Source organism: Macrobrachium rosenbergii, chromosome 10 (assembly GCF_040412425.1).
Source record: "Macrobrachium rosenbergii isolate ZJJX-2024 chromosome 10, ASM4041242v1, whole genome shotgun sequence".
Classification (NCBI taxonomy): domain Eukaryota; kingdom Metazoa; phylum Arthropoda; class Malacostraca; order Decapoda; family Palaemonidae; genus Macrobrachium; species Macrobrachium rosenbergii.
In genome coordinates, this window is record NC_089750.1 from 58,029,707 (window position 1) to 58,046,459 (window position 16,753).

At 37.3% G+C, this 16,753-nt stretch overlaps 1 long non-coding RNA gene across 2 annotated transcripts; it reads right to left on the minus strand.

Annotated features, from left to right (window-relative positions):
- Nucleotides 1–10,769: 10,769 nt before the first annotated feature.
- Nucleotides 10,770–16,490, minus strand: LOC136843010 (uncharacterized). Of its 2 annotated transcripts, none has more exons than XR_010854411.1 (3): nt 16,261–16,490; nt 15,973–16,054; nt 10,770–11,482 (listed from the first exon to the last, which is right to left on the minus strand). It is a non-coding gene; the product is annotated as an uncharacterized lncRNA (long non-coding RNA). The 2 variants fall into 2 exon arrangements; XR_010854410.1 differs by lacking the exon at nt 10,770–11,482 and adding an exon at nt 13,476–14,427.
- Between the last annotated feature and the right edge of the window lie 263 nt (nt 16,491–16,753).

Consider the following 16,753-nt stretch of genomic DNA (forward strand, 5'->3'; position numbering starts at 1 on the left):
AAATATCCAGGTAGGAGACAGAGCTTTGCCGTCCAGCTGCCCAAGGGGTAAGACTGACGGTCAAGGACACTGCCAAATGGAGCCACTCACAAACACTACAAACGAGGAAATCAATAACTTTATTAGGAACATGAGACGTAGAAATAGAATGTAAAACCAATACAGTAATGTAGTTACACCGTGTAATAACGAATTATGTAAATATGTAAATAATTAACGACCCCCTTGTAAATTAAACATTGTAAATATAAGTTATAGCAACTCCCCTAATCCTATACTGCCGTTAGCTTAGAGGTATAAATAGAGCAGAGGATTCTGCGTATTAGTCCTTGCTTAAAAAAACCTGAGACAAAGGAGAAACAGACCTTAGCACTTGAAATAAATGGGAACCACACCATGACTATGTGTACTTATCCAGAACTTTGAAGAAAGACTGAAAACAGAAGTAAGGAAATATGAAAGTTAGTATCAAAGTAGTCAATGCCACAAAGGCGATCCTTTCTACAAATATATATATATATATATATATATATATATATATATATATATATATATATATATATATATATATATATATATATATATATATATATATATCTTGAATATCAGGCCTTGTGTCTGATAAGAAACTGAAACATCCTTAAATTAAGCAACCAAATAAATTTGCAAAGACTGGTGGAAGTTTGAGGACTGAGAATCCAGGCTTAAATTCTGTCCCTTTGTGATATCCTCTAGAGGAAACACCTGAACGATTATCTGAGCTGAGCCCCTTCGCCACTCTTGTTTCTGTCCCCACTGTTCTGGCGGATGGTTTTTTTTTCTAGAATCATACAATGCGGGAGATAGACGAAGGGCAACTCGTTGGTGGGAGAAGACTTGATGACTAACCGAAGGTGAGTCAGTAGGAGCAGCGCAACGGTTTAAACAAGACCTGTCTTACCAAGAAATCCTTCCAAGGGTTTATCCAGGACGGACCCCTCTCACCTGTGATGGCTGACACCAAGCACCCACGGATTTCGCCTGCCCAACTCGGCTAGAGGAAGGAAGAGCCCCATCCATGCTTTTCCTAGAGCATACACATATTGCATCAGGAGTCGATGTCCAGTGTTATATGGTTAACACAAGTTCGTCCTGACCCAAGTGTGCACGAAGTCAACACCGACAATTCAATTGCCATTCATCATTTATTGATTTATCTGGGGGACAGGTTCCCCCTTATCCGAGTGTTCCCTAACTGCATTTATTCTATTTAACTGAGTGCTTCCCGTGTATTCCTTTGCTGTTAATTTTACGCTGTAAATTGTATATAAACTGATTGTTACTTACTCAGGCTGTCACTCTGGCGACCTACACTTCCTTCCCCTTTTCTTGTATATGATTCTGTGGTCCTATTAGCAAGGCTATATAAGATTACCTTATATATATATATATATATATATATATATATATATATATATATATATATATATATATATATATATATATATATATATATATATATATATATCAACTAATTATTAATCATAGGAAATAAAAGCATTTTCAATAATATGTTTCTATGGCATCAAGTGCATGAAATGAGGTGTGATAAACCCGTAGAGTTTATTTACCATAAGATACAAAGTGAAGGTGGATGGGGGCAGGGGCAGGGGAAGGGGGTACGGATTTTTAACCTACCCTATTGTCTAAGTTGGGTCAAATGATGGCCCTGTATCAAATTTTGTCTAGACCGGTCGAGCGGTTACCACATAAGTTACAAAGGGGGAAGGAGGATGGGGAAGGGGAAGGGATATGGGTTTGAATCTTACCCTATTATCGAAGTTGGGTCAAATAATGGCCACGTGCCAAATTTTGTCTAGACCGGTCAAACGGTCACCACATAAGTTACAAAGGGGAGGGGGATGGTGAAAGGGAAGGGGTACGGATTTTAAACCTACCCTATTATCTAAGTTGGGTCAAATGATGGTCATGTGCCACTCATTTATAGCTTTATGCTTGTTGATTTGGAATTGTAATATAGAATTTAGTTCAAAGGCCAAGCGTTCGCACCTATGAGGTCATTCAACGGTAAAACGGAAATTGACAGTCAGTCAGTAAGGTTTGAAATGTGTAATAGGAGGAAAACCTCGCAGTTGCACTATGAAACAGTTGTTAGGAGATGGTGGAAAGTAAGATGGAAAAAAGAGAATATGAACGAAATGTGGATATGAATGAAAGGAATGAAGTAGGTCGCAGCTGGGGGCCGAACGGTTTATCCCAGTTGATGTTATTCTTCGGCCTAAGCAATTTTGTTTTATCGCCTCACTTCCTCGCCCTAACTTCTGTTCTATTCTCCTCGGCCTAAGCAATTCTTTCCTGTTTCACAGTGCAGCTGCAAGACTTTTCTCGTGTTACATTTCAAAGTTTCTTGCTGTCACTCTCTTGTTCAGTTACGAGGGAGCTCGCTTAACAAATCTATTGGCCTTAATAGCACGGCCTGTATTAAACGACGGCACGATTTGCGTAAAAACAGACTTAACAGCATCCCGAGATGTGCCTTCGTAAAGAAGCCCTCTGTGGCATTTACTTTTTCCAAATAAACTAAGACAATCATCTTGGTAAATAACCTCCATAATTTTAGAGTTCTTTCTTTCACTATAATGCTTATTGTTCGTGTCTGGTACCAGTTTCTCAGGTTCGTTTCTTTACAATTAACTAAATGTATTTAAAAGGCAATAACATTTTATCACACCAATCTGTTCTAGAGCAACCAATTTGTAATAAACTGTTTGCTCTAGAACAGAATGGTTGTGGTAAAATGTTATTACTGTACTGAGAATTCATTTCTAAAATAAGGGGCCTATGTACCAATAAATTATTTATAAACTGTATTTTACTTCATTCACTAGTTTACAAATTCCTTCATAGTTAACAATTTTCATTTCCCTAATAAGCAGAAACGATAGCAATTAAAGAGATCCATTAACACAAATACCATTTCACATGATACATCCACATGAAGCATTCCATATCTGACGGCAGTCATGTTAAAATCCTCCAAACGTCTTTGATTACTAAGTTCGACCATTTTGCTCATTTATCTCCTATTCGGTGTCAAATTCACAAACTCACGAAGCCAATAGTATCTGTAGTAGTTACTATCCTAAACAACCAGTCCTGAGGATTATTAGTCTTTAATTGGTTTCATGAAAAGAAGAGAATAGAATATGGCATTTAAGCCTAAGGCCAAGCGCCGGGACCTATGAGGTTATTCAGCGCTGAAAGGGAAAATTGAGAGTAGAAAGGTTTGAAAGGTGTAACAGGAGAAAACTTCGCAGTTCCACTATGAAACAACTGATAGGAGAAGGTGGAAAGAAATATATGAGAATACGAACGGAGGCACAATAAAAGGAATGAATGGGTTTGTAGCTAGGGGACGAAGGGACGCTGCAAAGAGCCTTAAGTAATGTTTAAAGTGCACCGCACAAGGTGCACTGACGGTACTACCACCCTACGGGGGTTTCATGGATAGTTGTGAAAATAAACATTTATTACCCGTTACTAGTGACGTATTAAATTGAATGGAATATGAAATTTAGGCAAAAATCAAAGCGACGGGACCTATGAGGTTATTCAGAATCGAAGTGACCTATTAAACGGAAATCGTTAAAAAACAAATTATTCAATGTTTTTGGTGAAAGAAATTTTGCATCTCAAAGCTTTTTTGGTCAACCAGATTTGTTTTCCCAAACGACCTGATCACTATATCCTCCCCTCATGTTTGCAACTTCCTTCTTTGTACGCAAATTCACAAACTTATTCTTGGCTAATCACAAATGCAACAACTCCCAAGGTCCCGTGCAAGTGTACCCTTTACCGAAACAAAAAACTGAAGGCAAAACAATTTCCCTTAACAGATTTTCCATACAAAACAAAAACTACAATGTTAGATCCCTTTACTCTGACAATTAATCCCCAAAACTCAAAAGAAGGTATTAATCAGAACCCATCATTAAATCCCAGGTTAATTAAACCCACAATCAAATTCAGAGTTTACGAAACCCACAATTAAAATGTTTACAAAACCCACCATAAAATAAAAAAAATTAATTCACTCTTAATTAAATTCAAAATTACGTAAACAAAAAATAAATTTACTTTTATGTAATCCCTTAAGTAAATTCCCAATGAATTAAACCCATCATCAAACTAAATTCCAAAGATTAATTTCAAAATTAGCTAACCCTCGCAATTAAATGCCCAAGCCGCATAAAAAAAATGCTGATTACACGTACAGTCAACGACATTCTTCCAAGGTCACACCACAAAAAGAAAAAAAAAAAAAACACAGAGAGAATGGGAATCTACTCTCAACGCACAGAAAACGGCCCTCGAATAGGCGAACACGATGGGCAGAGAGAGAGAGAGAGAGAGAGAGAGAGAGAGAGAGAGAGAGAGAGAGAGAGAGAGAGAGAAATTCGTCTCTCACCCTCTACGAGCGACAACTCCCCCTTCCTACAACCCCCTCAAACCTTATCCAAAGCCTGATGACGCCTATAGAATAAGTGCTTAGCGCCAAACCCTCAGAGAGACAACCTGTCTCCAAGACACAAATTGCTGGATGCACACTTCCTCCTTCGTCCAAGCAGAAAATGCAATTCAAGCAAATGCAACCGCTCTCTCCACATACACATGTACACCCAAAAACAACTCTCATACGTGCGCAATTACAACAACAGAAAAAAAAAATACTAAGAAATGTATATACATTTGCTTAACGAATATTTACACCTCGCAACTCAACCCATATCAAAATAAAAACCCATTCAAATACAAAAGTTCCCAGACCCAATACAACAATAAAAAAAAACCTAAACGCCGATGCGCACTGCCGATTGTTATACTTACAAAAAAAAAAGGAAAACAAAAGACGTGAAACACACTCACTGCAAGTGCGTCGTGACGAAGCCAGCATACTCCGCCCAAGACCGTGACGCTGTTACTACGTAACTGAGGTGATAACGTAACAACCGTCGCAACTAAACACCAGTTATAACACAATGAAAAAAAAAACAATTATCACTATCATCAGTCATAACATAACGAAAAGGACAATTTCACATCAAAGTAACAACCAAAAAGAAAATCATAACACTTACATGTTTTTCCTGGCAACAGCACGTGAATTCCCCCGAGATGCCACACTCCCGCGCATATTTCTTCGTGTTTTAACACAAACAAGCGGTCAAGATACCACAATTACTTCACATTATACCCATCAATATATCCTTAAACACTTCCCACATGATATAATGCCCTATTTATCCCTTACTGACAACTCGTGCATCAAGACGCATTGTTAAACACGCACAAAGCAACTCCTCAAGAAATACTAGCTTGCGAGAGACGCTCGCCTCACAGCAAGGTCCTAACACTGCTGACCCCCACAAAATCCTATTCTGAAATGCTAACACTAAACTATGTCCCTTCGGAAGCGTATACATACCTAACTGTCCAATTATCTAACTATCTAACCAATTCTAACTCCTCTGCTAACTGCTTTTAACCGCTGCCACCAACTATTACTAGCCCGAGTTCGAGGGCGGTCTTTTGTTTAATTCTCTGTTTTAAGAACAGAGTTTGGCATCTCACCTACTCTGAGATGTGTTTGGTAGCGAAAGCCGATCTTTCATCTTCACATTATAGGTTATTCATTACACCTAACTAAACTCCAAGGCCTACTGGAATGAGACATTGAGATACAAAACTAAACTTTGACAGAAATAACGGAAATAGCTTTAAATAAGCCACGAAATGGAAATAGGGTGATTCACACATATCTATAAAATTCTACTGAATCGCACCCAAGTATAGACATCCGCTTATACAAGCGAAATGCATAAACAACCCATCTGTCATCCAAACAATAATAAATGTCACAAAGATCATAATAAAAGTCATATTATATACAAGTCAAAAACACACCACTTCCTATATTGAAGAGGAAGGTGGAATTCCTGTAAGGGGAAAAATATATCATTATATTAACCATACTGAAAAAGAGACAAAACGATTCACAGGATTTCACTGCAACATAAATGGCTTTTCCAACATCTGAAAATGAGTTTAAAGTGTTAATGAGTTTTAATCACTTCACAAGAGTCCTCTGGAACTCAGTCTCCATGTGTGTGCTTCCCTTTGCACAGTTCACATACTTATACAAATAACGGATCGCAGTGCCCACTCATTCAATGATACCTCCCATCATATTCATTCTTCAACGCACCTATGAACACACTCTCGTGACATCCCCAACGAGTTCAGTGTTCAACAAGGACACACCCTCTGTACACCAAGGTGTCACGAGGTACTTGGTCATACACGCTTACGAATATACTCCACCGGAATTAAGCAGTTCCCGGAGCATCGCTTCGATGTCTAACCACACTGGATCTGTGCACTTTCAACGGGACCCAGCCCAGAAAAAACACAGTGATATTCCCTTCAAATCCGGATCTGTAACCGGATAAACCTTCGAGGAGTTTCTATGTTGATTTGCACTTTTATTCACACGTGTGTTGCAACTAAGGGTCTCTAAGAACAATGACCTGCCGAGTTCGAAAAACACCCAAGTATTTGCTTCATGCTGCGTTCAGTCATATAATCTCACGCCTTCTAAAAGCTATCACATACTTTCCCCAAAAGGTCACCATCACGACCCGTTACACACACACACACACACACACACACAAATATATATATATATATATATATATATATATATATATATATATATATATATATATATATATATATATATATATATATAGTATTTATTCACAAGGCTTCGCGATACTTACTTTATACGACATTGTTTACACAGGCTAAAATTTTATTCGCTCTCTTCATGATGTTTTACACATCAACGAATAATACCATGAACGCGGCTGTTTTTTTTTTTAATACCGTGCTTGAGCCTGGCTACCACTCATTTTGTACTGCCCAGCAAGACAACAATTCAATTCACCTACAAGCAATTGTGGACATAGCAATTATGCCAAGGGGGATGGAGCCTGTTGAAGGACCAACTCAGCAGGGCGATAATCGGTCGTGTCGACTAGGCTTTAAATCCCATACATAAGATAATAGAATTTAGGCAAAAGGTCAAGCCCTGGGACCTATGAGGTCATTCAGCGCTGAAAGAGAAAGTGACGGTCTGTAAGAGGGTTTCAAAGGTGTAACAGGGGGAAAACCTCGCAGCTGCACAGGGTAAAATTTTTAGAGAGGGTGGAAAGTCAAGTTGAATATGAACAGAGGTACAGTAAAAGAAATGAGAGAGGTTGCAGCTAGGGGCCGAAGGGTGCCATGAGGTCACACGGTTCCCTACCAGAAGGTTTTCATTCCCCAACCCATAAACACAAACCATCATTCCCAAGTATCAAGCACAATCACGCATATTGGTGTTCACTCATTTATAGCTTAATGCTTGTTGATTTGGAATTGTAATATAGAATTTAGGTCAAGGGCCAAGCGTTCGCACCTATGAGGTCATTCAACGGTGAAACGGAAATTGACAGTCGGTGAGATTTGAAAGGTGTAACAGGAGGAAAACCTCGCAGTTGCACTATGAAACAGTTGTTAGGAGATGGTGGAAAGTAAGATGGAAGAAAGAGAATATGAACGAAATATGGATATGAATGAAAGGAATGAAGTAGGTCGCAGCGGGGGGCGAACGGTTTATACTTGTTGGTGTTATTCCTCGGCCTAAGCAATTTTGTTTTATCGCCTCACCTCCTCACCCTAACTTCTGGTGCTATCCTCCTCGGCCTAAGCACTTCTTTATTGAGTCTGCCATCTTCGGTTTAAGCAATTCCTTAGTGGTGCGCTGTAGGCATTACATAAGGTTCTTTGCAGCGTCCCTTCGGCTCTTCGCTGCAAACTTTTTCATTCCTTTTTCTCCACCTCCCGTCATATTCTCTTTCTTCCATCTGACTTTCTACCCTCTTTAACAATTGTTTCACAGTGAAGCTGCAAGGGTTTCCTCAAGTTAAATTTTTCAAAATTTTTTACTGTCACTCGCGTTCAGTTACGATGAAGCTCGCTTAACAAATCTATTGGCCTTTATAGCACGACCTGTATAAACGATGGCACGATTTGCGTAAAAACAGACTTAGCAGCATCCCGAGATGTGCCTTCGTAAAGAAGCCCTCAGTGGCATTTACTTTTTTCCAAATAAACTAAGACAATCATCCTGCTAAGTAACCTCAATTTTATGGTTACTTCTTTTACTGTCATGCTTATTGTCCGTGCCTGGTACCAGTTTCTCAGATTCGTTTCTTTACAATTAACTAAATGTATTTAAAAGGCAATTACCTTTTACCACAACCATTCTGTTCTAGAGCAACCAATTTGTAATAAACTGGTCGCTCTACAACAGAATGGTTGTGGTAAAATGTTATCACTGTATTGAGAATTCATTTGTAAAATAAGGGGCCTATGTACTAATAAGTTTTTATAAACTGTATTTTACTTCATTCACTAGTTTACAAATTCCTTCATAGTTAACAATTTTCATTTCCCTAATAAGCAGAAACGATAGCAATTAGAGACCCATTAACACAAATACCATTTCATATGATACATCCACATGAAGCATTGTATATCTGACAGCAGTCATGTTAAAATCCTCCAAACGTCTTTGATTACTAAGTTCGATTATTTTGCTCATTTATCTCCTATTCGGTGTCAAATTCACAAACTCACTAAGCCAATAGTATCCGTAATAGTTACTATCCTAAACAACCAGTCCTGAGAATTATTAGTCTTTAAATTGATTTCATGGATAGAAGAGAATAGAATATAGCATTTAAGCCTAAGGCCAAGCGCTGAGACCTATGAGGTTATTCAGCGCTGAAAAGGAAAACTGAGAGTAGAAAGGTTTGAAAGGTGTAACAGGAGAAAAACTTCGCAGTTCCACTATGAAACAATTGATAGGAGAAGGTGGAAAAAAATATTTAAGAGAATACGAACGTAGGCACAATAAAAGGAATGAAAGGGGTTGTAGCTAGGGGACGAAGGGACGCTGCAAAGAGCCTTAAGTAACGCTTACAGTGCACCGCATGAGGTGCACTGACGGCACTACCACCCTACGCGAGTTTCATGGACAGTTGTGAAAATTAGTAGTCATTACCCGATACTAGTGACGTTTTAAATTGAATGGAATATGAAATTTAGGCAAAACTCAAAGCGCCTGGACCTATGAGGCTATTCAGAATCGAAGTGATCTGTTAAACGGAAATCGTTAAAAAACAAATTATTCAATGTTTTTGAGAAAAGAAATTTTGCATCCCAAAGCTTTTTGTGTCAACCAGATTTGCCTTCCCAAACGACCTCCACTTCCCCACCCCACCCCCGCCCTGCAATTAAAAACGTCACGCAATACTCTTAAGAAGACTAACTTCAGTATTTCAGGATTTTTTTTCTAATCTATAACAACGTTCTTTTTACCTGCGTTTGTTTTCCCAAACGACCTCCGCTCGCCCCCCACCCCCCGCAATTAAAAACGTCACGCAATGCTTTAAGACGACTAACTTCAGTATTTCAGGATTCTTTTTATAACCTTAACTTGACGTTCTTTTCACTTGCGTTAAATCCTATATTTAGCAACGTAGCTTAAGACCTTTGTCCATGGAACTGTGGCTGACCATCACATGAAATTTTCATACCAAAGAATGGAAATAATTTCTCCGTACTAGCTCCATAAAACAATTTGATATTTAGTTTTACCTTCTAATTACACATTGTTCTAAAGGGGTAAAATTACGTATTTTACATAATTTTTCTTGCTCAGAATACATTTAACGGCACTTTTGGTATGGTACTGTACATTTATTCATTGGTATGGAGTCAGATTTCAGCTCGTTGTCCCACAAATTAGCTGAGAGCATTTGAGTGGTAACAACCAATACCCAAACCACATTTCCACTATAAGTGTTGAACAAATGGAATTTTCAACAATTCCACTGGGGCGGCTTACATTAGTTTGCTTACGTTTAAAATTTGATATAGGCCTTTCACGTGTGTATTCATTCATACGTGAATACTGTTAAACAGTCTGGAATTTTTCTAAATTAAGCAGTTTTTACCTTCAACGTCCGTAATTATATGGATGTTAAACCAGATTCCACATACTTCGTTTTCCCCTATAAAAATACTGAGGAAGTAGTCAAGAACTGGAAACTGAAGACCCATTATTTATTAATAAAAAAAACTAATACACAGGCAAATTAGTAGGTTTACGAATGCAAAATATCCGAGGAACGTAACTTACAAACCTAACAGGATTTCAATGGAAAGCGAGGTATGGAAAGTTCAGAAATTAAATGAATAGAAGCCTACATCTATGTTGTCGACATCTTGGATCCCTAGAAATATCAGCCTAGCCGGTCACTCAAGTCAGATGGTATTTGTAATGTCCGATCGAAGTGGGAGAGGCCAAGCACGTTTGAATGTGAGTAGAGTGCTTTTTAGTCAAGCCTGATCTTCATCAAGCCCGGCAGTCAAGCAGGATCGACAAACCTGACAGTTGAGGTTTGAATGAGCAATTCACGGTCCGACACGACCGTCAAATTGGTGTTTCTCAGATGTAGTCGTTCGGAACTGATAGTTTGCCCTTGAGTGGAGTCTTCGACGAGGCTTGATGAACCAAAAGTTCATTTACCAAGAAATGACACAGAAGAGGATTCCGCTCAAACACTTCAGACTTCTGGGGTAAATAAAGGAGCTCTGGACGGAGTTCTTCGAGATTTATAGGCGAAACAAAATAATAATTGGAAGTAATGATACCTCTAACTTTGATATCTAGACGCCATCATTCGCTTGTAGCAGTGGTGATTGTGAAATGTAGTCTTTGCGGCGAGTTATCCAAATATAATGACGTGTCTCTTGAAATAATTCTTCCATGAGCTGAGAGGATATGGCCACACTAACCTCTAAATCTTCGCAAGAACGGCCAGTCGCTAAGTAGCGTAATGAGTCACTTAGTCTTCCATAGATTTCCTCATACACGTGTCCTCCTTTCGAATGACCATTGTAATCTTTCCCAAGAGCAAAATGAATGTTGCCTCATCCATCCTTAGGCAATTATACCAATCCCTAGGAGCTGTTTATTTAAAACGTATGTGAACGTTTTTCCTCTCTTCAACAACCAATCTATGAGCCAAATTCTTTATCTTGTCGTTTTTTTTCATTGTTACATTGGCTGCAATGGCACTGAGGCTGAGCATATACAGTTCATTATCAGATGTTGCCTCCGCCCTGTCTTAGCAGTATGGCTGCCAACTCAAACTCCTTTGTTCAGACCGGGCAGTAACGTGAGTTAGCAGTCATTTTTTTAGAGTCTCCTCCCACTCAGTTTTTATCGTACGACAAGATCGAAGTGTTTGCAAAACCGCCCCGTGTCTGCACCTTCTCTTGAATTCTGGTTCCTCCAGCAAGCTGTGACCTGTAACAGAAAACCAACTGCAGCAGAAAATGTTTTATAGGCAATTACTCGGCTACTCCGTGAAGAGAACGTTAACTAATAGTTCTTGAAATAGGTACGATATCTATTACTTCAAGGGATTATTGCCTTATAAAAACCATGGGTTACGTTTCTCCAGTCAATGCCCAAAAAAGGTTATACCCACGGAAAACTTCTAACCATCTGGAGTAAGATTATCTCATACATTTTATACCATAATTATGCATTAAGGCTGTAAAACAAACATTTATACTTTACAATGCTACTCTGACGCCATATGTTAAAAATTTTCACTATACAGTGGGTAGAAACCAATCAAAATTTGTTAAAACTTAGAAAATGTACTATTCTGAAAAAACGCCAAAATCTAAGTTAAGATAACCCACATACTATGATCAAAGTATATTTCAAAAGACCTTTGATCTTTCAAGAATCCAGGTAAAAATTAACCCACATTATGATCCAAGTATATTTAAAGAGACCTTTGATCTTTCAAGAATTCAGGTAAAAATTAAAAGCCGCCGCTGAACTTTAAAATAAAGCAACGAAGTTCTGTCATGTTGAGCTCTTATTAGGGAGGAAATTATTGCATCATAGATCAGTTTTGCCACTAATTATCAAAAAGACTCAACAAGAGCGACTACCTTGGTATACTTTATTTGAAATGTATATTGGGACATGCATTAACTGTCTTAAGACCTTTTAAACAGTTCAGGTGCTTTAGAGCAAATACGATCAAACACCTAATTGCCATGGATAGCTTGGCATTCATTAAATTAATGGACACCAACAATTGCATCAAACTCATATCTTCACAACCTCATCTATGTTAAGGCGTATTTTATACACTAACAGCCTTATTGATGAATATTATTGGCAACTCGTGCCTTATGGATAGCATCCCAAACTCACTGCCTGTGTTCATGAACAGCTCCGCAACGCACTGTTCAAGGAAGCACCACAGCTCCCAATTATGTTATGACCAGCCCCACAAAGCACTGCCCTTATTCAAGGATAGTATAAATATCTCAGAGCCTTGTGATCATAACATCATAATCATCGTGCCGATAGTACCATTTACTCGCCGTCTGTGTTCTCGGAGAGGTTAACACGCATTTGAACGGTGTCATGTTAAATTCATTGCCCACGTTTATGTATGGCATCACAAAACTATTGCCAGTGTTCATGAGTAACTTCCAAACACTGCCTGTACATTAGTATCAAACTTATTGCCTGTGTACACAGTAAAACATATTGCTTGTGCACATAGTTCTCATTGTGCTCACATTAAAACTCATTGTGTTCAGAGTAAAACCCATTGTGTTCCGGAGTAAACTCATTGTCTTCATAGAACAAACTCATTGCCTACGTACATCGAGTAATCAACTCATTTCCTGTGTTCATAAGAGTAATAAACTTAGCCTTTTTCCTCTAGTAATAAACTCGTTGCCTGTATTCATAGGGTAACAAACAATGTTAGCGGATAGCATCATAAATGCGCTGCTTATGCACTGAGTAACCTAATAGTATCAAAACTAACCAACATTCTTAAACTTGACTACATCCCATTCAAAGTAAACATATTCCAATTATTCTATGCAAAACGTATCCAGGACTTAAATTTCCATAGTTTCAACTAAACAAAAAAATGCGTTCGTGCTGTCTTAACAGAACCTGAAAGTTCGTAGCAATGAGTTACTGACACTTCATAAAACTAATTCCATCTGCTAACAGAAGAAATCCAGACTTTACTCCGGACAATCTGTCTAGGGAAAATTTGCATGGTATTGATTTTCAAGAGATTAGCTAATAGAAAAGCAAGCCTTATTATCTTAAGTTACCCGTACAATTAGGGAGCTTCCTATAACTCCTATAACCAGAAATTTACTGGTTGCGAGAAAGGCAATACCAAGTTCGCTGAATTTTATTCCATCCACCTGGATTTTTATTATAGGGTTTATTAGAAGGTTTATTAAAGGGTTAATTAAAAGGTACACAAAAAAGGTAGATAATTTATTTGTAATTGCGGAATAAGCTTTTTTAAACTATCCATGTGGTGCTACGGCCGCTAAAACAACCTTGAAATGTTACTATCTAATTAAACGCTACACAAATATCGTATTTATACATTGAAGTTTAACTATCAATGTGTAATACGTATAACTCAGTAAGTTGCATACTTTGGAAAACTTAAGTACATTAACTGTCAAAATTGATGTCCACATACAATTAAAATACCCCTGAAAATGGACGAAAACCTCATATTACAAATATGCAAGGTGTGAAAAAGTTAAGTATACCTTAGTTTTACCAGACCACTGAGCTGATTAACAGCTCTCCTAGGGCTGGCCCGAAGGATTAGACATTTTACGTGGCTAAGAACCAACTGGTTACTTAGCAACGGGACCTACAGCTTATTATGGAATCCGAAACACACAGCGAGAAATGAATTTCTATCACCAGAAATAAATTCCTCTAACTCTTCATCACCCGGCCGGGGAATTGAACTCTGGCCCAGCGAGTTCCAGTCCACAGATCCACCGACTCACCCAACGAAGAGCTATGCAAGGTGTGGATAACAGGTATAATTATTTAGAATCATAATACTAAAGTGTAAGAGTGATAGTAATTGGAAGGCATTTAATATGGGATAGCATTATCCTTACAAATGATGTCTGATTGACAGAAAAACTCCCCCTGAAATTTGCAGACCCACCGATATCCCGGGACGAAGGCTTACGTGTAGAGAAACTGCGATAAAGGATAGTTTCTCCCTGGACGGTGTTAAACGAAGCTTACGTAATAAAGTCCGTGTCATTTCAAAGGGCTTGCTGTATTCCTTCAGAATAAATTGAAGCTCAGTATCGGAGTTACTATATCCTCTGCAATCAAATGCTCCTTCGTAACTGAATTACGTTACCGCCAACCTTAGGAAGAAAGCAAAAACGTTAGTGCATGGCGAGGTCGAAACCAGAACGGCCGCTGGTAACTGAGCAGTTAACAACCAAGGGGGTAGTTAAATGTTAAAACTATGCTGACTGTCTTCCAGTGTCCATGCTAATTAAAATAAAACAATAAAATACAAATTTATGGAATTTCAGTGCACCAAGTTCGAATCCTCTGAAAATTCTATTAAGTCTAAAGCCAACTTTACGCTTAAAAATTTAAACGCTTAAAAATTTAAATTCGGGCAAAACCTTTATGAATATTGGCCAAAACTCATCTGACTTAACCTAACCACAAACTTCATCCATTTTCGGGAAGCTAAAACGAATAAAGTAAAACATACCAAGACGCCAAACCTGTACATAAACCAAGACGCCAGACCTGTACATAAACCAAGACGCCAGACCTGTACCTGTACATAAACCAAGACGCCAGACCTGTACATAAACCAAGACGCCAGACCTGTACATAAACCAAGACGCCAGACCTGTACATAAACCAAGATTTAATTTAATTAGTTTTAATGCCGAATACTACCCTTTGATGGCATAAACATTTTAAATTTCCTCAAACCTCAGGAGCTTCTACAAACTTAACCGAGTGGGAGGGAACCAAGAACATTTAAACACCTAATACCTATCTGAACTTACAATAAAATTAAGCATTAGATTAAGTCTATACTTATCACCTGAAAGAAAGATTGATTAGTTGGCTTATTCACAACCACCCAAGAACCTGCATAGTAGGTCATACGACCTTACTATGCAGAACATGGGGGCTCCCCCACCCCTCCAGGGGCGCCTCCCCTTAAGGGGTGGAGGATAAGGTGAACAGCATACACATTTAAAAATTTTATGACAAAATGAAATTTATGAATTAAAAATTTCATAAAAATTTAGAAAGTAAATTATTAAAAAAATTTAAAAATTTTATGACATTGAAATTTATGACAAATTAAAAAATATATAAAAAAAGTTAAAAAGTAAATTTATTTAAAAAAATTAGATTTATTAATACAAAGTAAATTTAATAAAATTTACAAATAAATTTATTTTAAAAACTTAAAAAGAAATTTATTTAAAGTAAATTAAAATTTATTAAAAAAATATAAAATTTTTAAAAATTTTAACAACTCTTTAAAATAATTAAATTTTTAGAAAAATTTAAAAGGTAAATTTATTAAAATATATTAAAGGTAAATTTATTAAAATATATAAAAGGTAAATTTATTAAAATATATAAAAGGTAAATTTATTAAAATATATAAAAGGTAAATTTATTAAAATATATAAAGGTAAATTTATTAAAATATATAAAAGGTAAATTTATTAAAAAGATATAAATGGTAAATTTATTAAAAAAAATATACAAAGTAAAGTTATTAAAAAATATAAGTAAATTTATTAAAAATTTAAAACGTAAATTTATTTCAAAAACAAAAGTAAATTTTAAAAATTAAAAGTTTATGAAAAATTAAAAGTTTGACAAAAAAGACAAAACTAAACTTAGCGAAAAAACCTACATACCTGTTGCTAAAGAGCAGCTTTATCATGAGTGAAGCTTGACCGTTAGACCAGGAACTCAAATCAAACCCGCAATAAAAACATCCTGGAAAAGCCAAAGCTTTAGAGCTGTGCATAACTTACTCTAAATCTTGTAAATTTGGGTAGTATTCTCACGTCAGATTATAGGTAAACACCCACAGTAATAGTGACTGCCCAAGATTTGTAAGACACTAAACACGCATCAAGATTCGAAAATCCCCAGAACAAATATACAATATTAGCAATAATACAGTAAAGTTCCAGTGTTACCTTGCAGGAGCCCAGGGTTTATTATAACTTGACCGACGAAATGACAACAGTCGATGGAAATCTCAAACGCCAACCATAGTCCAGTTGCGTGATAAATGGGTTCTTCGTAAAAACTTCACATTGCCAATTATATTACGGTAAGTTAATGAGGAACTGCATACACCACTCCCGAAGAAAAAACCATTACTTAACAAACTCCTGTTAAACGAGTACCGCCCAAAACGATGTTACAGTCGAAAGTCCCTAGATTTAAATGTCCGAAACTCCGAACTTGAACGTTGTAACTGTCATTTGCCAAGGACTCTAAAGTCTTGGTAGTGTCTTGCTTCTTGGAACACTACCGAATGCGATCTATGTATATCCTTGGAATCGCTTATTTTGCAAGTATTATTTTTATTTCCTACTCCCTTCTTTTGCTTGTTTTTCATGGAAGTTTAAAATACAGCAGATGATGAATCGATTTTCCTGAACGTAGCTCGTAATTTCTTTTAGG